General features: G+C 42.2%; 1 long non-coding RNA gene across 3 annotated transcripts in view; it reads left to right on the forward strand.

Moving 5' to 3' along the window:
* LOC142026506 (uncharacterized) overlaps positions 1–22,397 on the forward strand; it is a 126,675-nt gene extending 104,278 nt beyond the window's left edge. For all 3 annotated transcript variants that reach the window (XR_012648841.1, XR_012648840.1, XR_012648843.1), the window contains 3 exons: positions 18,064–18,197; positions 20,610–20,760; positions 21,706–22,397. This is a non-coding gene — a long non-coding RNA (uncharacterized LOC142026506). The remainder of the gene's footprint in view (positions 1–18,063; positions 18,198–20,609; positions 20,761–21,705) is intronic.
* The last annotated feature ends 851 nt before the right edge of the window (positions 22,398–23,248 follow it).

The following is a 23,248-nucleotide window of genomic DNA, read 5'->3' on the forward strand; positions in this document are numbered from 1 at the left end:
TAATGACTTTAGTGAACATTCGAGGAAACGAAAATTAGTATGAGGTTTATAGCCTGTACGTACAGATCTGCTCTTTTTTTTGTTTCAACTCAGTTTCTGTTTTTTAGTCTCCTCACTATCCTCTCTGTATTTGGTTTTAATTTTTTATTGATCTTAAACATAACTAAGCCTTTCCTTTCTTTCTGAACTGGTGGAGAAAAAAATTAAAGAGTGAGAAAAGAACTTAACTGGACCTATCCTTGAAGAGAAGTATTTAAACAGCACCCAGGGTGAAAGCAGTCATGTAACATGAGGTGACAGGGCCATGGGAACACTTGGGATCTGTCTACATGGGGAGCAGATAATAACTCTGTGCCTAAGTTCAATCCTCTCAGGAAGGCACAGAGACAGGTAGCCTGGACCTGTGGTGGTGTTAATATAGCAGCAAGGCTTTGGGCTCAGACCTGGCTCTGAACCAGACATCTCAGGGTGCAGACAGGCATCAATTATCTCTGCCAAGTCCCTTGCAGAGCATTGTTTCTAGTTTTCTCTCTGCATGATAGATACCCAGCTCCCTTACTACAAACCAGGACTGATTGAGATCTCAGACAAATTCTGTCATCCTTGGGATTGTCTCTGCTGCACTTTCCCCCTCCCCATGCACCCTTGCTCATGGTGAAGAAGTTGATGCTGGGGGAGGGTAGTTCGAGGACATATTGCATAACCTTGTTCTGCATTTATGTTGCTAGTAGTTACCTTCTGAAGTCTGGTATTACCATACGCATTCTAAGTCCCCTGACACCTGTACAGTTGAAGTGGAATAAGGCTAGATTAGTCATCTAAAAGATAGCTTTAGCTGTCTGGATGGGTCATGTGAACCTAATTTTCTGGGGTCCTCCATGTAGAAAGAATAGCAGCTACAGCTTTTAGGTGTCCCCAGGAACAGACAATGGGAGCCTCCTGTGTCATGGTGCTTTTTCCTGAAAGAACAGGCAAACATCAGCGGTTCATCTCAAACTGAGTGTGTGAAATTCAGATCACCTCTGGCATGGCTCTAAGGGGTCATTCAGAAGTGACTGGATAAGAAAGGGCAAATAGTTGGGTCTAAATACGTAGGAAATAGCTGTGGGCACCTAGAGAAGAGGGAGATGGGAAGCATGGCAGATGTACAAGTGAGATGGGCCGATACTAACTCTTCAGCTCCTTGAGCATGGAGACAGAAACACCTTCAGCAACAACGCTGGTTCAGCTGGAAGAAACTATTTTACTGCAGCACTTCATCTTCAGTTCCCCGACCACCCCTCCGACAAATATGTGTTCTGTTCATTGCAGTGTTCAATTCTGTACCGAAACCCAAGCCACAGGTCAGCTTGCAGAGACCAGTCACTGTGTTGACTGCCTGCAGCTGAATTCCTCCCTGAGTCCTGCCTGTGAGCCACCCTACAGACTTCAGTTGGTATGCATGATGTAGCCAAGCTCACCACATGTGGCTGGAGCAGCTTGTTCCGTCAAAGGATTTCTTGCTGTGATGTTCAGCAGGAAGCCACATACTAGTGATCAATCTCCCATTCACTAGTTATACGGCATTGTGTCTGGCATTATCTGCTACTGGTCAACAGTGTAGGACAGTGATATTGAACACATTCAAATTTTTTAAATTTCTGGTTTCTGTTCAGCTCCCTTCTTTCTTTTCTTGCAAGGAAGCCTGTCACTTGGAAATGTCATTTTCTCTTTACTTTGTGAACCACAAACATTCAGGTCTAAACTCTCCAAATTCTGTGGTCCTCCTTCACATTACTCTAGTATTGCTTCTGTTCCGACTCTATTAAAAAGTCATTAAATGTCTTTACTGTAATTACCTGCACTGGTTCTTTTCTCTAGGCCTTCATTAGCTAGACTTTCTAGCTCTGTATGTATGGAGGGAACTATTAGGTGAGTGGCAATACGGTCCAGGTGGAAGAGGTCTGATTCTCCACATCCGGGTTTTTCAGGTTCTCTTTGACTCCTGCAGGACAGTTGAGAAGATGGAGAAAAGAGTAACGACTCAAGGATTTAAGCCTTGTTCTGTAGACCTACTGACTGGGCTATGCTAGTGGGAAACCTTATGTGTACAAGGCAGATCCCATGACTCTGTATCCTTTGCACAATGCCCACCTTTTTGTGTAATGGCTGTGATGCTTAGGAAGACATTTGCAGTCCAGCTAATCATATTTGCTGTAGTTAGCTGCAAGACCAAGGGAATTGGAGGATCTTTCAGTGTTGTTCCCAGAGTGCTTATGAGTCGACCAGCATGGCTGCTCTCCTGAAGTTGAGCTGAGCCTTGCTGCTTACAGTGAAATTCCATGGTCTCTGAGCTGGGTAAAAATCTTATTGGAGCTGCATGGATCTTCGTCTCACTGAAGGTGAAGTTTTCAATGGATCCAGGCCGTTAAAGTACATTTAAATAGTGTAATTTGCACAAATTTTACACCCAATTGTTCCATCCAGATTGCACAGTAAATTGCCAAATTATCCACCAATTTAATGCACTAACTTGTGATGTTTATATGGTCCAAAGGAACCGAGAAGAAAAATTTACTGTATGTCTAAAAATATCTTGAAGTCCTGTCAGATAATGATTATTAGTCCATTAAATGATACTAATACACATATTTCAAATGATATACAGTTAATTATTTCCAATTTAATCTTATTTAATCATTTATGGTGATTTTTTACTGAATGCCTGTTCCTTGCTCTCTTTGCTACATCTGAAACTGATTTTACTCAGATCCGAAGGTTGCATTAATTTACTGATGAGTAGTTGACCTTGGTGAGATTTAGTAACCCCGGTATAGCTCCGGTTATTTTCCTGTGATGGTATTTTCAAGTCCTTTGCTCTCCGGGCACCTTTCTGCTGCATTTTTATTCTAGGTTGATAGGTAGTTACATAGAATAACTACTTGCTATTGCTATCTATCTTTCAGAAGGAGAAATAATATATGGCTCCTGTCCCTGTGAAGGCTGTACAGTTCAGGCACCCAGATACTATTTGTGCTTGACAATTTTCTCATTTATCAATGTAGTTAAAGAAGATTTCATTGAAAGAAACAATATGGCTATTCCTTTTGTGACAGAAATCTGTTTCATTTATTTGCTTATAGCAACACTGTGTGAAGCATCCTGAATACCTCTGGTTTTGGATTCGTTGTAAAATGAATTTTCATGCTATTTTAACTCATTCAATTCTCTCTTATTCATTGAAACATTTGCTTTTTAAAATTAATAGTTCTCTTCTAGTTATTGAAAAAATGCTGAAAGTCTAAAAGTCACTTTTAAACATATAAACTGTTCTAATTGGTTTCACCTTGTTTTTTCTTTCTCGAATATCCCTCCTGAAACAGACTCCTTTTTTCTTCTTGAAAGTAATTATGCTACTATATTACATAGATCCACGGTTAGGATATCATACCTACTAGAGCTCCTTATTCGCACAAAAGAGGTTTTTTTTAGTCTCTTCCATTTAAAGAATTACTTTCGTACTGCAAGAAAAATTTTTTTAATAGAAAAGTTCCATATTTTATAAAACTTGGCATTGTTATTCTGCTTTTTAATTCAGCTCTGTTCAGCTGATCTAGTAAAGACCCAGCAGCAATGCATGATGATTTTATTGAAGATGGAAGGGAAATGGAACAGTGGATGTTCAATATCTGAAAAGTCAGAGAGAAAAAGCTCAGCTAGGAGGCAATGGCCATTTCCAGGAACAGTGCAAGAACTGCACAGAAAAATGAAGAGCATCAATTTGTTACAGTATATGAATTGCTAAAGTTCTGCACAGCTGGGCAAGCCAATGTTCATGTTCAGAGTTGCAGCAGCCAGCAACAGCTGCGTGCAGTACTATTGTAGGACCTTGCTTCCTTAGACAGAGAGTGCTGTTTGCCAAAGCATCTCAATCCCAGTTTCTTCCTTAGATAAAGGACTTTTGTGGGAAATTTTGGGGGAAACTAGCAAATGCATTTTAAATATTCTTTGTGTAAAAATTTGCTATCTCTGTTCTTATGGCTTCCTTATGTTAGAGAACATTTTGTGAAAGCTTGAGTGGTATTTTTCTAGCCTGGACATTCCCTTGGGTGAGATTGGTCGGCTTCTCAGATAATGTCTTTTCTTCTCTACTAGCTATGGTTACAGTGGCCCCTGAGCTCAGATTGACCAGAGGAGGTGCTTGGCAGGTTATGCTGTCCACGAGTTTTGGGAGATCTCCCATCCATAGAAATGACAGGTGGAATTTTCCTGCCTCAGGTTATATGAGTTTTTTGATGGCTTTGGGTTTTTTCACATGCTCTGTAGGGTGAATGAAAATGTGCTTTGCCTGTCATTGGCTGCAAAGGCAAATGACATGGCCAATGACTGTTTGAGAGCCTCATGCACATTAGCATTGCTGTAAATTGTATCTGCACATAAGACAAAACATTCACACTTTTTTTAAAGGTAAGCTATTCAAATAAATATAGAATGTGGCTGGTTACTCGTGTCAGTGGCACTTTATAAATAGTTTATCCCTTTTGAAGTTTAAAAAGACCATACCAGGACCTGTTAAACAACCTTGATTTCTCTGCTTTTAAATAACAGTGCATATGGTTGCACCTCAACCATTCACAAAGCTCTGATTAATGTGACGTCTAAGTCGGTAAGCATCAAAGGGAGGTACTGTATTTTAAATCATTCTTCAGACAGGAGAGTTCAGCAGTGCCTTGAAGGCTGTGCTGTACCTTTGGAAAAACAGAATTTGTCTTCTTTCATTTTTAAGTGATTCAGAAATGTCAGTTGTTTGTATGATATGTAGGACTGTGAAATGGAGCAATTGAAAATTCAGGAGAAGAGGTTGCAAAGGTCCTGGATTGGAGCTGCGTCGGGACTGGATCCGTGTACAGGTTGCTTTCTGCAGCCCAGATGACCTGACTGCTCTGGGTGGGTTCTTGAAGCGGAGAGCAGCTTTGCCATGGTTGGAGTGGGAGCTGCACTAGGGCTGCATGCTCCAGGGAACACTAATGGGATGGGTCATTGTCTTGCATGTTGTCAGCTGCTGCTCTGCCAGCAGAGCTGGAAGCATCTCTCTGGAATGGTTTAAAACTGCTGATGGAAATGTTATAGCTTCGCTATTAGGAGATCTCTTTGGAGTGACCAAACCCTCAGCTTGGCTGTCATCTGAGAAATGGAGGGAAGGTGCTACATTTGTGTTTAAACGCGGTCGTGATTGGTTTTTGTGGTTATTGATGTGGTGCCTGTCAGCTTAGGGCGGGGAGGGGGCACAATGCCAGAGGAACCTGTACAACAACCTTGACTATCCAGGAGCCTGTGCCCGGTTTGCCCTCAGGGGAAGATGGGCCCTGCAGAAGCACATCTGGAGCTGCAAAGCTGCTCAGTGGGTGTGCTGCCTGCTCAAGGTCCTCTGCAGAGAAGTGGTGGTTTCTCCAGCATCCATATCAGAGCTTGTGGCATTGTTAGCAGAAGAGAGGTCTGCAACACACATAGAGTAGCCCAGCACGGTGGGGAAGCTTTTAGAGAAAACAAACCACTATAAAGATGCTGAAGGATGAATTTGCAACATTGTCTTAAGCTTTGCAACACACCGGTTTTTCTGGTGAGATCCTGGTTGTTCCTCATGACCCTGACACAAGGCATCTATGTTCAGAAGGATGGAGGAAGGCAGTCTGGGAAAGGCAGAACTTGAGCTGGCGGTATCCCTTGGAAGAGCAGTCTTTAGTTCTTTCTACTCACGTGGACAACTGAGCTAAACAAAAAAAGGGAGCAGGCTTGAGCATCTGGCTCAACCATGGCTGTTTTTAAGTGTAATCCTGCAGAAATAATTTGTTTTCATCCTGATGAACTTATTGGTAAGGCTGAGAAACTGTTGTACTATGGAAGTAATACGTAATATCTACATTTTCTGTAAAAGAAAATCCTGTGTCTAACAATTTCAAGGTTGACAGAAGGACAGATTGCTGCTGAGAAATGGATATTTTTATCATTTTAACCTGTAATTAAGTATTAAGCAGGTGAATTTGCAGTAACCTTAACTCTGTCCCCTGATGTACATGGATTATGATTTAGTCTATAATAACACTAGCAGTAGTATTCAAATAATACACTACGCTACTATATATTCTGCAAATGTATCCTGGCCACTTGTTGTACTTATCTCTTGATTTAGCTCTATCCCTACCTCCAATTATCTTCTGTCTCTAGCCTGCTTACTGTAATTACTTGGCTCTAGATCATTTCTTCTGAGAGATGGCACTGTGGCCAGGAGGGCAGAGCTCTCCTTGTCCAAGGAAACATAGGGGAGTGCTTGTGGCTGTTTTAGTCTTTTTCAGGGCTGAGAGTTTAAATGCTTTTCTGGGGGCATAAAGGTGGACTGCACTACTGTGACGGTTAGGTGCCAATTACTTGTGCCAGCTGGGCTATGTGTTCATAGTAACCTTCCTGCCCTGCATGAAAGGCAACCTATATCTTGCCCATGTCCTTATGGCATCAACCCCCTCACTGTCCCCTCTCCCTCCCTTTAGTCCAGACTGCAGGGCTAAAAGACAGCAGTTCTTTTTTTGAACCTGGCATGGGGGATGCCCCAGAGCCACCCGGTTTGTTTTCACTTTCTTTACCCATACCATTGCCTCTCCCTTTCCCCTTCTCTCTGGATGGTCTGTGAGATCAGGGATGGCACACGGGCTGCCTGGGAGCCAGGGAAATTTCCTCCCGTCCCTGGCTCTGGTGCCTGCGTAGCATGGCTGGATCAGGAGCGGGGAAGAGAGAACCACATGGCCCCAGGTTGCAGGGTTTGTCAGGATAGGTGATTAACTACCATGAAACCCCCAGTTCTCAGTAAGGCTGAGAGGCATTGTCTCCAGAGCCCGCTCCTGAGCTCTTCTCTTCCATCTGCTAATGCTGGGAATAACATCATGTGTTTAGCTAAGCAGTGACGTGGGCAGCTAATGTACTGCTCTCCATACCTGGGGACACACTGTGGAGTCGCACATGCCCCAGGTGCCTCAGGGCAATAGATTTGGCCAGAACGAGCTCTTTTTCTTGGTTTGTTTTCTAAAGCTGTTTCTTTTGGGGCTTCTGTGATACAGTGCTGGCAATAACAGTGATGTACTGTTACTAAACTTATTCCTCCTTGCCCTGGCCAAAGGGTTAGCTCTTGAGAACATTAGGAGATTCATGCACTCCATTTTGTTTATTCAGCTGACATCTCTGAGTACTAAAATTATCAGTGCAAGTACTCCAAGTGGCAGCTGCATTACCCGCCACAATCTTCAAATGTAGCAAAAAAGGCTTGGAGACAGAGATTTTTATTAGAAAAACTGGGAGCTTATGATAGCCACAGATTAAAACTACTATCCACTATCCTATTTAAAATGTTCCTCTTGTTCAAACCCTCTGACTGCTGCTGGGACTCTATGGCAGGAGAACTATTGCTTAGACTTAGGCTTGGCTTTTTGGCAGGTGATTGCCTCCTCCCCTCATGGGATTGCGGTGCATCAGTGGGGTGCCCTCATTCTCTTTCCGTACAGATCGAAGCTGATGGCAAGATCCCTGTGAAAACTGTGCTGCTCTGATGTCTTTGGTGTGGGTGCTCTGCAAATTGTACTTTCTTCAATGCCTCCAGATACCTTCTGGGAAAGGAATATAGGCACCTATAAGACTGAGAGACTGCTGTATTTTTTTTTAAGAAGACATTTACTTAAACAAATTACATGGCCATAAACATAATTTTCAGGACCACGTCAGTAAGGGTCTCTGCTTTCCTTCCCCCCCGCAGAATTCAAGCACTGAGTAGCACATATTACATCTGCCTAAGCTATGTCAGCACTGTGCTGTTTTCCATTCTCTTCTAGCATTCCTGTGAAAAATGATTTATTTAGCAAACTACTCCCAACAAGCTACTGTATTTCACTAGTTTCATGGGCCTTTGTGTTTCAGTATTTGCTGGTGGGACTGCAAGATGAGAAAGCATGGGAATACTATCAGTTCCCATTATTAGCTTTTAGGGCAGCCCAATCCGTGACCTGGGGCCAGAAAAATGTCCATGCAGTCTTATGGGGGCGGGGGGGTAGCAGGTAGCATGATTTGGGGCAACTAGTGATGCTCTAACCTATGCAGCTACATTGAGCTTTGGAAAAGGCTTGCTGGTATGTGTATCTTTGCTCTCCTTTCTGTAGTTAATATATCTATCCGCAGGCTGCATCCCATTGCTTAACATCACGGGCTTGTGTTTCGTTTTCTATAGCAACAGTGGCGTTTTGAACAACTTGTCTCCTCACCTTGGCTCTACTGTAGTACCTCTCCACCCTTCATGCCCCCGTAAGGTTTTTGTTAATGGAAAAACAGTATTCAGGCTCGGAAGTAACCCATAAACTTGCTGCCAGCCAGGAAGGGCTAACTGGTAAATCTAGCTGTGATTTATAATATGTGTATACAGCCCCAATATGGGACTTTCTATGTATTTAAAGAAAGTGATTATTGAAATTATGGTGCTGTTTGGTGGTCTAAAACCTATCCTCCCTACTCTCACTGATTTTCCAAGGGTCAAAACTTTTTGATTCATCTTACAATCTACACTGGAGTTTAATACCATATTATTATCACTATGAAACATGTGGGCTTGCTTACCCTTCCTTGATCTGTCTGTAGAGCTTCTTTATCAGGAAGGTGGATGAGTGGGTGTGTAAAATACAAAGAACCTTGGTGTAAATTTTCTGGTGTTGCTAGAAGTCAAAAAGTTGAGATTTTTGTAAACCAAGATTCTGAAAACAGAGCTATGGCATAAGTCAAGATTCACATTTACTAACTAACTGGGATTGCAAATGTCTTTCACACCTCTCATGTATCTGGGTCGGAATCGCCGTATTTATTCAAGTCATTAGTGACCAACAAATATATGGTGATACTGATATCTACAATAATATTGTAAATTAGAGATATCCAGAGACTATACTGCATGCAAATGTAACGACATTGGCTGACACACAGAGACCTTCAGTCCACTGTCCTCTTCCACGCAGAGCACATGACTGATGCCTAGGAAAGGGACGCACAGCGTAATGTAGGTAACGGTCCTTTCTTGGCACAGGTTCCCAGCTTCCAGTAGCTCAAGGACTTTTGAACAGAAGTTTGGACCTCCCTTTTAAATCATGATACACCATCTAGGTGGAGTCTGATCGCCAGAAAGATGTGCTGGGTCAGGGAGAGGCCACGCAGCACACTGGAAATGCCAAAACTGCAACGGGGTTGTAGCAGTATCTAGTCCTTAATCCTACGGCTGTGGGGAAAATTCAAGGGGAAATGCTATCTTTCAGATAACCATTATCTCCATCTCAACCTAGCTAAATCTGTAAAACCCTGTTCTTGTTGTTTCACCCAGTCTGGCCGCTCTACTGGGATGTGCTGGGAGGGCAGACAAGTAACACGTGGCTTGGAATAATATTTCAAGAAATGTCTGTAAGGTTTTGAGAAGAGAGTGAAGACCTGTAAGTGCTATGTAACACAGACCGGTTTGCTTTTCTTCCTGAGAGATGATTTTTTTCCAAGCCGAGGGCTTGAAAACATTGAAGAGGTGTTGAAAAATCACCTATCATTAAGATAGGCCTTTGGATGACAAGAAGAGTGATACTGGCTCTGAATGTGTCCATTCTAATGGTGACGACGCTTGCAGTGAGAGCATTAGCTGTCATCATTGCTATTCCAGTCATGTAGTCCTTAAAGCCTGCAGAGTGAATGTGGTGGCCAATAATTTTGTAATGAAGGCCTGGAAAAATATTGGCATTTTCTGAAACCAAGTGTAAACAAGAGTCTAGCTGCTTGTGCCGGAGGTAGTGATTCTCCCTTCATACCTCAATCCCCAGACATTGTTTCTTGGAACATTCTTAGCCCCCAAAAGGAGTTACAGAGGCTATCTGATGATTCACAATATGGGGGTTTTTTTTGAGGCAAAATGGACATAAGTAAAAGGGGGAAGTAGACAAACCTAACTCAATCATGAGTAAAGTTTCCACTCTAGGCAGCTGATGGGGAAGGGAACAGATCATGCCAGCGGCTACATGTCCCTCCCAGTATGATATTTGGCATTGGTAAATATTGACCCCACTTCCTCTGCATTCTCCTTTTCCCAGGTGACCCTCAAAGATCACACAGCCCTGGTGGGTTTCTTAATCACTCTCCCAGCACAGTGAGGTCTTTTGTGAGTGTACCCTTCACTCCATGATCTCTTCGACTTCCACAGCATCATTGCTAGTGGTACTTTGGCATCGCCTTTCTTCTAATATTTTGCCTTCTCTCCATTGCTTTACTTTTCTGGTCTCCATTTGGGTCTTCCCTCCATTGTCCTCCATCTTCCTTCTAACATCCTCTGACATTTGTAGATGGATGTCACATATTATCAAAGAAGGCAGCAACCCAAAGATCTTATGCCTCCTTTTTATTATTAGAGACTTTCAGGATGGAAATAAAAGAAAAAAAGCAACTTGGAGAGGGAGAGGAAAAGATTAACTCCAAGCAGAGTGTGAGAATACAGAAAGCCTTGATGGATCTCAGCCTCCTTTCATAAGCACCATTGCTCCTGGTGGACAGAGAATAGTCTCTCTCAGGGTGGACGTTCTCCTTAGGAGAGCAATGCCTTGCGAAGCCTTTCTTTCAGCCATCCTGTTAGTCTCTTTTTTGTACGTCCATCTTCAGCTTTCCTTCCTGTCTTCTGAACAGTGCAAGAAAGCAAAGTTTTTTTGTTTCTGACCATCCTGTAGATCCTTTTCAACACCTAGATGAGGTATGCTTTTGGAGGTTTGTGTGGGCTTTTAGCAACTTCTCATTTTACTTGCAGAGCAGCGGGGAGACTAGAAGGTACCATCATGTAGCCATTGGTGTAGACATTTCTGCTGAGACACCACTGCCAGCTCTCTCCTTCCCCCTGCCCAAGCTATTTTCAACGATAATGAGGGGGCACTAGCATTTCTAAAAACATAACTGTGATTGCAGCAGAGGACTATGTTTTCTGGGTACATTGCCGCCCACAGGAAATGACAAGGGGTTTTTATTGCTTTTTTTTGGAACTTAATTAGAATCATGGTGTACCTCTCTAACGGAGACTAGGACAAGCCCCGTGTTTATGTTTGTTCTGTAATTCATGGTGGCATACAATACACCTAAATCCCCTGATATGTAACTGTGGCTAAGCTCTCTCTGTAAATGCCTGTCCTCTTTTGAACACTTTTACAATCACATCATTATCTCTCCCTGAAACCTGGCTCCCTGTTCTCTGTCATCAAGATTCAATCTTCAAAATACACAATCAGGAAATAAAGATCAGCAGTATCTTTGGAGCTATCAGGGTCCATAGAGCATGAAACGCGGTGTTCGCCTCACACCAGTCCCAGGAGCCAGGAAAAAATTGCATATTTTTGAAGCTTATCAGAGCAAAGGAACTTCTTGTTTGTGTGCATGCAGACCACAGTACAGATAGGACATGTTGAAGGACAGAGGGTGATGCTACTGTGTGCATGAACCTACACCTGCAGCACTCACTGGCCTTAGCACTCTGTAGGACTGGGGCCCTGAGAGAACAGAAGCCTTGGTTCTGTGTCAAATACCAAGGGGCTAATGCTGGAAAGTGCTGCCTATACACAGTAGCATCCAAGCCTAGGTGTGAGTATGCATTTACCCTGAATCCTGTTCCATGCATGCTCCTCATTTGAGCAAACTTCTCATGGCTCTTCTGACGGAGCAAAGACTTTCAGGCTTAGCACAGATAGCATCCAGTTCCTGACCCTACCTTGCCCTCATGCCAGGACACCATGCTTCACTGTGACTTTTCCACATAGCGGCCTCCTGCCTGGAGGGGAAGGCAACTCCCTTCCTGTCGCCTCAACAATTCTGACCATTTGTCTAAAGAGGAATCAAGGCAAGAGCTCAGTCCAGGGAACAGAACAGCACTCATGTCTGCATGGGAAGAGATCATCTGTTTCCTCCAATCATGGCCAAATAGGAACGAAAAAGTTTCTTCCCTGGTTGGAGGCTGAAGGACAGGGTTATGTGTCAGGAATAATAATGCACCTTGTCTCCTACCATGCCGTTTATCCCGTGAGGCTCTTGCAGAGAGTCTCTGAGATGCTTTTGCAAAAGATCTGCAGGAAGCCTGAGGGAGGGATTTCAGCAGAAGATGGTAGCACTTGGAGAGCTCAGGAGAGTATGTAGTCTCACAAGGCATGTGTTTGCTCTTTATTGCTGACCTGTTGGTTTTCCTCTCCACGTTCACCAACCTGTTACTAATAAAGAAGTGAGCCACAAGTACTTGAGTGATGAGTATTTAAAAGATTGTGAGTTAAATGTCAAAAGTTCAGGAGATCAGCTTTAAAATAACGTTTGGGGTTTTTTAAAATCAGTATTGTTTATGTTTCTGTGATTTGCTTTCTGGCATCTGATTCTGAGGTACCCTGACATTTTGAAGCTGCTCTCGCTGGAAATTAAAAGACATCTTTCCCTTCATTAAAACTTACTTTTTCCCCGAATCCAGTATCTGGGACTAGAACAGAGAAGAAAAAAACTCTATGCCAAATATTATAAAAATTGTAAGTATGGAGATTTGGGGACACCGGACTAATGATGAGATCAGTGTATACACTGGTAGGGTAGCAATCAAGATAAAAGTCAGCCATGCTCTCAATCTAAAGCAAATATTAAAGGATCTTTTGTGGCACTGGAATTTGGTAGGCTGTATGATACTTAGTGGGTTTCAATTTGTTTGCAAAGTCTAATATAGCGTCAAACATAAAATACAAGCCAATCCATCATAAGTCTCTACGCATGAAGAATCGGAGTGGAGTGTAGTATGTATGAATGATGTAACAGCACATACATGTCTGACCACTTCAGTAACGGGCAGCATGATGAGACTGGAGGGGATAGTACAATGATGATGGAATATTATAAAAGGAAGTGGATGCAGGCACTACAGAAGTGGTAAGAAAAACTGAGGATAGTTTTCAGAATGCACCTGTAGCTCCATACTCGTGCACACGAATAAATGACTTACTACGTCCCTTCTTTGTCCCAGTGGAGCTATGGGAGGTCCTGGGTGGTTCTGCAGTTCTTCCCCTCCTTCTGCTGCAGCAATGTGGTGTAGCGGCAGACAAAAGGGCCCAGATGGGTGCTGTCTCACCCAGCCACAGACAAGAGACTGTAATAGGTCTGGGTTTCCTGTTGTGCATGGCTATAAAAGAGCAAGGCAGTCTTGCTCAGGGTTATGGCTTCTGAGAGTCAATGGCACATGCTGTGGTGAGAGGAGGCAGTTTGCTGCTCATTGGGGTGGATGAACCACTGACCTGCCTGCACGAGCACCCACTGCCTCAGCACAGTCCCTATTCACAGGAAAAGAACCAGTATACTTCCTTCTTTTCCACTCTCCTTCCTTAGGGCAAAGTGAAAGCAGCGCCTGTTATGTACACAAAGGTGTGGGATATTTTTGCAATGCTCCTGTCCCATCTGCACTGACCTGTTGTATGTCTGTCAGTCTCTCTCCAACCAACCACCTTGTCTGAACCAGCTGCTTTCACCTAAATTTGGCAGAGGACCAGGGTTTTGGAGGATGTTGTGTAAAAAAATTATGGAAAATCCAGGTAGAAGAAAAAGGAGAGAGGGTCTCTGTTTGTGTGACATTGGCCTCTGCTCAGTGCTAGTAGATGTACACTGCAAACGGCATTAATGGGAGCCAAGCTGCAGTCATTCTCCTCCGGGTGGAACCACTTATCAGCAAATTATCAGTATTTTTTTAAACAGATTTTTATTGACTTTTGACATCTCGATGGAATGTGCAATTTTTGCTGTCAATCACTGAACCAGAAAATCAGAAACTGGTGCTGAAATTAACTCCTTCCTGGGAGGAATTTTTTTAAATTGACTAAGACCCCATTATTCTCCCAATACATGCACTTTGAATGGTGGCAACACTTTCAAAAGCAATGCATTTACAAATCCTGGGAGCTTAAGCCAGATGGGATAAGGGAGCAGATCTGACGTGTTTATTGAGTGCTTGGGAGTTACGTATTTTGCGGGTCAGATATGCTAGCTGAATAAGCATCAGAACAGTTCATAACAGCATCGCATGGGAAAACAGTTCAAGTTTTACACGTAGTACCAATGTGGCTCTTTCCTGGTTTTGAGTTCTTCCTTCTGCAACTTAGACTGAGATATCCCATAGAATTGCTTAACTGTGTTATTATTAATTTTTTTCATTAGTGCCAAGGAATATCTAAGATAAAAGCTCCATTATGTTAGGCACTGCTGACACCTGTTGTAAGAGACAGTCCCTTCTCCAGAGGTTTTGCATTCTAAATAATCAGGCAGGGGCTGAGAGAAGGCAGAGGCAAAGCTCTGAAGTGCAACTTCTGAGAAACAGGGGAAAAAAAATGAAATAAATTGCATGTTTAAACATTTGAGATTTTGGGGACTTTTTTCATTTAGACAGCAAGGTGTGTTCATTTCACAGTCAGAAATGATTGAAGGAGGATCTGTTAAAATTGCTTCTCTCTACCAGCTTGGTAAGTGCATTGCTTCATGCAGGAGGGATCACTCTCCCAACATGAGCCACCCCTCGAAAGGATGCCTGCGAGGCCAAGGCTAGGTGGTAGTTTTACCCCATCTCTCTAAGCCTTATTCGGCACATCCCCCACCAGACCTTAGCAGTGACCTTCCCAACTCTGATGAGCACAGAACCTGCCTCTGAGTCATTTTATCAAAACCATTCTTCTTTTGCTGTTAAATTTCACTTTCCCTGTGCTGTATGTTTTGAATAGAGGTTTTTTCAGAGCAAGTAGCATTCATTTTTTATTGTGGGAAAGTGTATTTTATCCACTTGTCTTGTATGCAAAATATCTACACTGCTTCAGCTCAAACTTTCATAAAAAATTTACTGTGGAACAGAACTGAATGTGAAAAATGTAAGCCTGCACAGAGGCACCTGCAAACCGTAGCCAGGTGAAGCCCATGGTCGGGAGATGAGGTATTAGCAGGAGGCGAGGCCTTGCCTATACTCCAAGCCTTTTAGCAAGGCGAAGTGAGAGCTCAGCCCTCACGGAGGAGCTCCTCCAGTTGTTATGCGAATCATCCCTTTTAGCCTCATTTGTATAATTGAGGAGCTGCGTGGAGGGACTGTGTCCCTTCCTGGCTTCTAGGAGGAGTGCTTTATCATGAATTGATAATCTTTTTTCAAAGCGATCCTGTTTGCTTGTAAGCCTATTTTTAATTCTTTAATACAGCATGTTATAAAAAAAAAAAAAAACCCACACAAAACCGAGATAAAGTCAGTTACCATAGCAGGTAGCCTCTTGGACTGCAATCAGTGAAGAGGATGTTAATATGAAGAAAGGCTCTTTAATTTTAGTAGAGAGCCCCATGTCTTGCAGCTAATGAGTCATACAGGTACATATTTTTTCAGAAGCTAGATTTTTTTCCCATCACAGTCAATGAAACTGCCAATATTTGTTAAGCCATCTGGCTGCTTGGGGTGTGTGAGAATTGCGTTGTTCAGTGTAGTTTAAAATTCTAGCTTCCAAAAGCAGAAGTAAGAATAAAAGATTTGTTTACTCATCAATATTTCCATGAAGGATGGGATAAACTCTTCTATGTAGGATATTTTTGTCAGATATTGCTGTCATTTATGGAGCTGAGTATAGCTTGTATCATATAAAATGAGTTAGTACATGTAACAGAGTAACTTTTATCCTATGATATGGATTTGAGTGCTGTATCTAAGGCTTTGATCCCCAGGATTCGTTAGCCATGCACTCAATCTACCCTCCACTCATTAGCTGCTGCCTGACAGCTTTGCAGCTGTCCCCAGCTTTGCAGCTGTCCCCAGCTTTGGGAAGGGGCCGTGATGAATAAGACTGCCCTGTGGCGAATAGCAAAATGCTAATTTTTTTTCTGTGCTTCTTTGCTCTTGGGAGGCCCTATGAGGTTAATCAGGGCTATGTGTAAAGCACATATAATATTCCTTACCTTCCTCTTAGTCAAATGTTAAGCTTTTTTCTGCTATACCGTCCGTTTTAATAATTCTCCTCTTCAAATAGTATTATGAAATTTCTGAAGATGTGATCGCCAGCCATTCTTCAAAGAGCTAATGAGAATGTATAGCAGAGTAAAATGTAAGTCTCAGCAAATCTTAGAGCTTGGCCCTCTAAGAGGATTTTGGAACTGAAACTGCTGAATTCTTTGGTTTGGCACTGAATAAATAAAGAACATGTTGTATTGTATGGTTCAGTTTGTGCCACTGCTTCTTTGCATATTTAGACACAGATATTCCTTTTGATGTCCTAACCTGATACATAGCTGGAGATGTTGGACGCTGGTACTTCAAATCTGACTATTCAGTATGTTGGTCAAAAAAAAGCTATTGGATGGTACCTGACAGCTGTTGTCTGACAATACAGGGAATCTGGGAGTACGCCTCCTACTATCAAATTAAAAGATATCACAGCCGCATGACACAAGTGAAGTCACTCTGCCAGAAGGCTTCTTGGTTCTCTCCTCTTGCAGCTAGAGTGAGCTGATACCAACTATTCTGGCTCGCACATCAAATCTGTACTTTTGGTTAGCCCAGCAGTCATCTGGTGGTTTCAGTTGTTTATCACCTGGGAACTGAAGTATTAGGCACATACCTGAGAAGACAATCTCAAGACAGTCTAAATTATGAGTAGCCTCTCTCTGAAAAGCAAAAAAGAGATGTCAGATTCAGCAGCGATGAGTCCTTTAACTGGTATAACATGGCCTCTGTATCTGTAAAGTCCTGAGTCCTAAACAGAAAATGGTGACTTGATTTTAAAACATGTATATTTGCCCTCAGCATGCTGGGGATAAGTACTCAGCATTTAGCACTCCGGAGATATAAATTAATCTCATTTAGCTGATGGCAAGAAGAAAACACTTCTATACGCTGCTGGGCATCTGGTCTTCCTTATTCTACTTCGTATTTTTGTTCAAAAGAGGCAATCAAACAGCTATCACACAAAGCATAAGAAATCAGCTTACAACAAGGACGTTGCTTTGTGGAGCTGAAATTCACGTTACTACGACTAGAGGCAAGCAGTCCTGTTGAGTCAATCTGAGGGCAATAGGAATTGTTTTCTGCAATTGAAGTCTTCCTTTTATTTAACTGTTCACATAAAAAATATTTTTTTATTAAAAAGTGCAGGCATTTTCATTTCAGTATTGAGCTATAGTTTCATTTCAGGCTGTGAACTAGATGGATTATTTCAACAAAAAATTGCACTGCAGTCCTTTACTTGCTTTGTTTAGATTAATTAGATCTTCTTTATTTTAGAATAAGAGCGTCTTTATGCTAGGAAATGCAATCAAGCTTATTGATTAACTGAACTGACTTATCAGATCAACCACATATCCACTTGTGGTTGACAAGAGCCACTTAGTATTTCCTGAAAAGAGAATTCAGAACTTTCATGTGGCTTCTATTAGTGTCTTCATTAAACATTCATGTCATTTTCTTTTCTTTCCCTTACTTGTCTAATAAATATACCATTAGGGCCATTAACTGCCAGGAGTTAAGTTGTTTAACTGCTATAAGATACACGCAGCAAATTGTTGGCTCCTGAGGTATTGGTTTTCTGTCTAGATATCTGGTATTTTCATAGTCCCTTGAAACTCCAGATCCAATAATCTCTGCAGCAGAAGAAAGGTAATTGAAACATTACGCACAGCTCAGTCCCCAAGGAATGAAAAAAACAAAAGATAGGCAAGCTTACCGCAGCATTCTACAAAGGCGGGTATATTCCGTTTTAGGGAAAAAAATCTTCACTGTTGGAATGAAAAAACCTACCGCAGCTAGAATTCATAACATTATTGGGGTAGTGGGAATGGAAATCATATTTTGTCTGTTAGTTGCACAAACACAGTGTAATAAAATAGCATAAGTAGCCTGCCAGGTAGACAGGCACAGCTTGTGGGAACTTTGAAATCCACAGCTCAAGGTCTTTTCTGGTTTAGGGAAATCAGGAAATGTCAGTCCTTGCCTTAGACTGTTTTAAAAAAACACATTTATTTCAGGTCATGTTTAGCCTTTGCAAAGCGTTTGAAGATCTTCAAGACGGAGAGTGTCTACATGAAGGAGCAGGTGAATATGTCAACACATTAGGAAAAGGGGACAAGCTGTGGAGTCAGAGTGAGTAGAATCTTAGCAGGTAAGCGTGGACAAAATAAGCCCTGAGCTGCCTTTATCACAGAGTTGTAAATAGGCAAGTAAGGCAGGGTTAGGCAATTGATACTCGGAGGACGACAAGGGACTATGGAGGTAGCTCCAGGAAGAAGGAGTGAGCTGGTAATTAGGGAGACAGCCAAAGGAATGGATATGCCCACACAATTACTTTTGACAGAGCCCAGCAGACAAGAAGGGGAGATTGGAGTCTAGGAGAAACCAAAAATAGGATATGACTGTCACTGAAGGAAGACTTGATGAGATTGTCATCGAGAGAGTACTAGGAGAGGGTGTAATTTCCAAAAAGACTAATTTATTGACTCCTTCCAAAAAGCTTGACGCACTATATCCACCTGTTACCTCTGGCTGAGTGGATCTACTCTCCTCTCCAGCTCCACCTGCAGTGCTGTTAGTTTAGCAGAGTCTGCACAACAGATACAGACAGGAACAAAAGGTGTGTTGGCCTACAGGTCTGTCTCAGTGACTTTCATCTGAGGCTGTCCAGGTGGCACAGCAATAAGGGTCCCTCATTTTTGTGACATGGAAGGTTAGCTGAACTGACCCGAACAGCCTCTTGGCATGGAAGTATAATGAGCTCCTCACAGGAGTTTAGATTCCCTGGAGACCTCATTGCTGAATGAGACATCATTAGTTTTTATAATTCCTTTCTGTTTAAGACCATTCTGCATTTGTAACTGTGGATGCCCTTTATGTCAAGTGAACTACACATTTGTATTTACTTCAACATTTCAGCAGACTCAGTGGTCTCAGTACCCACATGAAGGATATGAGCAGCCTGAATAAATGAAAAATGCTTACCTGAAACCCAATTGCATAATTTTAGCACTGCAAGGTTGTAATAAGGCACAGGCTGCAGACCACTGTCCAGTCCCTCTGAAGGAAGCGTAAGGGCATCCTCACTACTCCTGTAGCAGGGGAAGGCATGTGTGGCCAGCACTATGGGCTCTGATGTGGCTGGGCTGCGCAGCCCATGGTGGGAGATGGAGTGCACACCCAGATATCCAGAGGCATCCACAAACCTTAAACATTCAGCACAACCTCCCAGAGGCCTGATTTACAGAGCAGTGTTTGGATGATGGGAGCGTTGAGTACCTCCTGAAAATTTGCTCGGCTTAGGTACACAAACTGGAAGGGTGTGCAATCCAAGCGCATAATCCCAGGTGGGCTTGGTTGCTTCATCTTCGTGATTTTTGCTCCTCTTTACATCACTTCCTTCTGTTTTGCTTTAACAGCCAAAAGGGAAAGGCTCACTCTTTTCACTTCCGTGGCCTTGCATCACAAACAAACATTTGTCTCGCTTAGCTTTAGGGCCTAAAAGCAGGCTGCCAGTGTTGACAGATGGAACATGTTCATAAGGCTTGATCTGCAATCAGATAACCATCACCTCCCAGCTCCATCTTAGACCTTCACTACTTCTGACGTTGGAGTCACAGGGATATTTTTGTCAGCCTGCACTCTGGACTACAAAATGGCAAGAAAGAGTTCCTTGCCATTTATATACTGAAAACCACATTGGTCATTACAGTTGCTGTTTGAAATTAGCTACTGGTTGCTGCAAAGTTCTGTCATTAAGGTTAAGATTGTCCGGCAGCTTCTAGCGTCTTTCAAGACAGAGCTATGTACTGCTTCTAAAGGCAATAGCAGCATTATGGTGAGCAGAGGGAAGGGAAAATTTGCTGTGTTCAGAGGCATCAGAAAGGGATGAAGACTTTGTGGAAAGGACGCAATAGTCAGAGACATATGTGTAAGGCACTGTAATCTCTCTTAAATTTTCTATTTAGAAAATCAGAAGGATGGCTAGTTAAATTACTTTGTTGAGAAAAGGTAACATTTTTCAGGGCTGACACTGAATTCATAGCAAACTAACTTGGATGCCTAAGAAATTATTCACGAAGGTGAATTTCTGAAATTTGTTTACCCACTTGGACTTCTCTACATGTAATATAAATTGGGGTGATTACCACAAACAGCATTTATGATGCAGATTGGTCTCAAAAAACAGACTAAAATTCTCTGATTCTTTGAGGACCTGGAAAATAAATTTGTTTTAAATTCCTAGCTCTGTATTGTGACATATAAAAAGTCACTCATGTAATTTTTTGCATCTTGTTTCAGTGAAATATAGCTCTCTGAAAGTTATTAAGGGAGTGGTAAAGAACTACAGTTAAAAACAAAACGGTGATTTTTGCTGCTATCCCATCAAGTAAGAGGATCACTGGGAGAAATACTTTGGTAGAATTAGAAAGTAACTAGGTTTTTTTTGGCATCCGTGTTTCTTTACGTCCTATGAAAGTCTATATATGTACTTTGGAACCTAAACAAATGGTCCTGATAATATCATGGGATCTATGCTTATGTTTTCTGCAATTGTCTACAGATTGGACTGAACTATAGCTGAGATGAACACAGTTCATGCAATCCATAAATGAGAGAAGTTCCTGGTCCCTCCTCTTTCTTTCTCTGCTAGATTGCTCTGTTTGATCATATACCTTATTAACAGCGCTGTTGAAGACTTTTTATGGAGAAAGGCAAGTATCTCATTGCTTCCAGGTGAGTTACTTTGAGAAGCCATTCCCAGAAGCTAAGCTAGAAACTATATTAATTGACCCTGGTAGTCCTATATTGTAGGTAGGCCTTTCGTTTAATCTGACTACCACCGGTGACATTGCAGGACTTTGGCTTGTTTATTTGCAACTATATTTCCTCATTCTGCCTACATGAAAAATCTCCGTGGGAAAAGAGATGACTTGAGCATGGTAGAATTTGGACTGCGCACTGAATCTGCAGGACCTTCTAGCCTGATGATTGGCAAATGCAGTCATGCTATCAAAGTGACTACTTCAGTCCTACTCACATGCCCCAGCATTACTGTGTGTGCATAGGTAGTAAGGCACACTTCCTTGCATTCTATACTTTGCTCCAGCAGGAGCTGCATGACTAGCCCTCGATGAATGCCTAGATTTGGGGCTCATATAGTTATGTGATGAGAGAATTCTGCCCAACATGTAGCCTGAAGCATAAGTATTTTTTTTGGGATCCTATAGGTAGTCGAGATTTCTCGGGGGAATGTATTTAAAAGCACTTGTCTGCACTGTGTGATGAATGTTTCAGGAACTTTTGCATATCCGAAATTTCCTACCGAATATGCAATTCAGCACCTTTATCCAAAATATTCTGGAACAGTTTTTGAGAATGGAGAAAATGGGTTTTGCGTGTAACATATTTTTGAACAATTTATATAACCTGCATTGATACCCACACATTAGGCTACAGCACACATCTGTAGCAGTAACAGAGAGTCACAAGAAGGAAACATCAGGCAGAAAGAAAAAGAGGAAACAGAAAGCACTCTGGTTAAATGGCAAAGAGCAGGAATATATTCATACCAAAAATATTGTTTAAGAATTAGAACTCTAGCTCTTGTAATGTTAATGCAGTGGAAACTAATCTTCTTCTTATATCTTTCCTACCAGACTGGAAGCAGGATAAAAGGAAATTTGAAGCGCAAGCAGCCAAGGGTAACAAGGGCAATAATAAATTATTTAACGTATATCAGAAATATGAAGTTTGCAAGACAGTCAATATCTGTACTAGACCACTAGAGTGTGAAATTGTCAGTCGCATTACAGCTATGGTAAATGACATATTTTGCTTTGGCATTAAAGGCAAAAGTTATTGGAAAAGTATTGTGATTTTACTTTCTCTTATAGCTACAGCTAGTAAGCATGAACTATGGAGGCAAAGGTCTCAAAGCCCTCAAGATATTCCGTAGTAATAAATTACTAAAATGAGACTACCTGTAGCTTTAGCAGTACCAGAAGTTGTTGGACAGATCCGAACTGTAAAATCGAGTAGGCAAGACAGAAGAAATGTTGTGATCTTCACTTACCATCTGGAGAACCAAAGCACAAAGAAAAAGCTGCTTGCCCCTGCGGGAACGCAGCTGCAGGCAGAAGGCATGGGACGGAGGACTCCTGGGCCCCTTGCACAGCTCTAACCCTTGTGTGGGTCTTTGGGTCTGCCTCGTCCCCTGCATGCCCAGCCCTGTCACAACCTCCCTGTGCTGTGAGCTGGAATGGAAGAGCCTCTTTTCCCTAAAACACCACCTGCTCCTTCCCCAGTACTAAAAATCCCTTCCAGAACTCCCTTCCTCTCCTGCTTATCTGAGTACGCCTAAAAAGCCCCAGAAATCCTGGACTGATTTTTTTTTTGAAAACTTGACCAATTCTAATACAAACTAAGTCTCAAGAGGTCCTGGACATTCAAGGCTGCAGAATTACTAGGGATAATTAAATTATCAAGTAAAAGGGACCTCTACTTGTTACCTTTTTTATGCTTTACAGCCTCATAAATCATACATCCACATATAACATCTTGTCATAGCAAGCCATTAATAAAAGTGTGGTCTGTTCTGTCACAAAACCCTGTGCGGACGAGCACTGAATATGCTTGTTAAAAAGGATGTCCAGCATTGAAAAGTGGGTGCTGCATTTTGTACCTGGAGGAAGGGAAATGAAAACATTGAAGGCAGAATTAGAAATCTTCTAGAAGTTCATGGGAGAGCGAGGCAGGAAGGGGCTGGTTCTCTGGAGAACGTAACACACCATGGGGAAAAGGAGAAGCAGCACTGATGTTTTCTCAGGATTTCAGAAGGCTTTGATCAGGACTATTAGAGGAGTAGATGTGAGGTGCAGGGGCCTTGTCATAGATTAAAAACCGGTTAAAAGATAAGAAACAAAGAGCAAACAAGACCAGCCAGTTTTCAGCACAGAAAGCAGTTGACAGCGAGGTGCCCTAAGGAGAAGGACTAGGGCAGGCGTGCCTCAACATATTTAGTAATGACCTCAAAGAGGCCCAGGACTAGTTAGGTGGCAAATTTTTGATGGTACAGAATGATTTAGATTAGTGAGGCCTGCAGAGCATTTTGAGAAACATCAGAAAGCCCCTAGCAAAACTGATTATTGGGCAGCCCAGTGGTATTTGAAATTCAATTTAGGGAAGTTCATTGCAAATTGG

This window comes from Buteo buteo, chromosome Z (genome assembly GCF_964188355.1).
Source record: "Buteo buteo chromosome Z, bButBut1.hap1.1, whole genome shotgun sequence".
Lineage (NCBI taxonomy): Eukaryota > Metazoa > Chordata > Aves > Accipitriformes > Accipitridae > Buteo > Buteo buteo.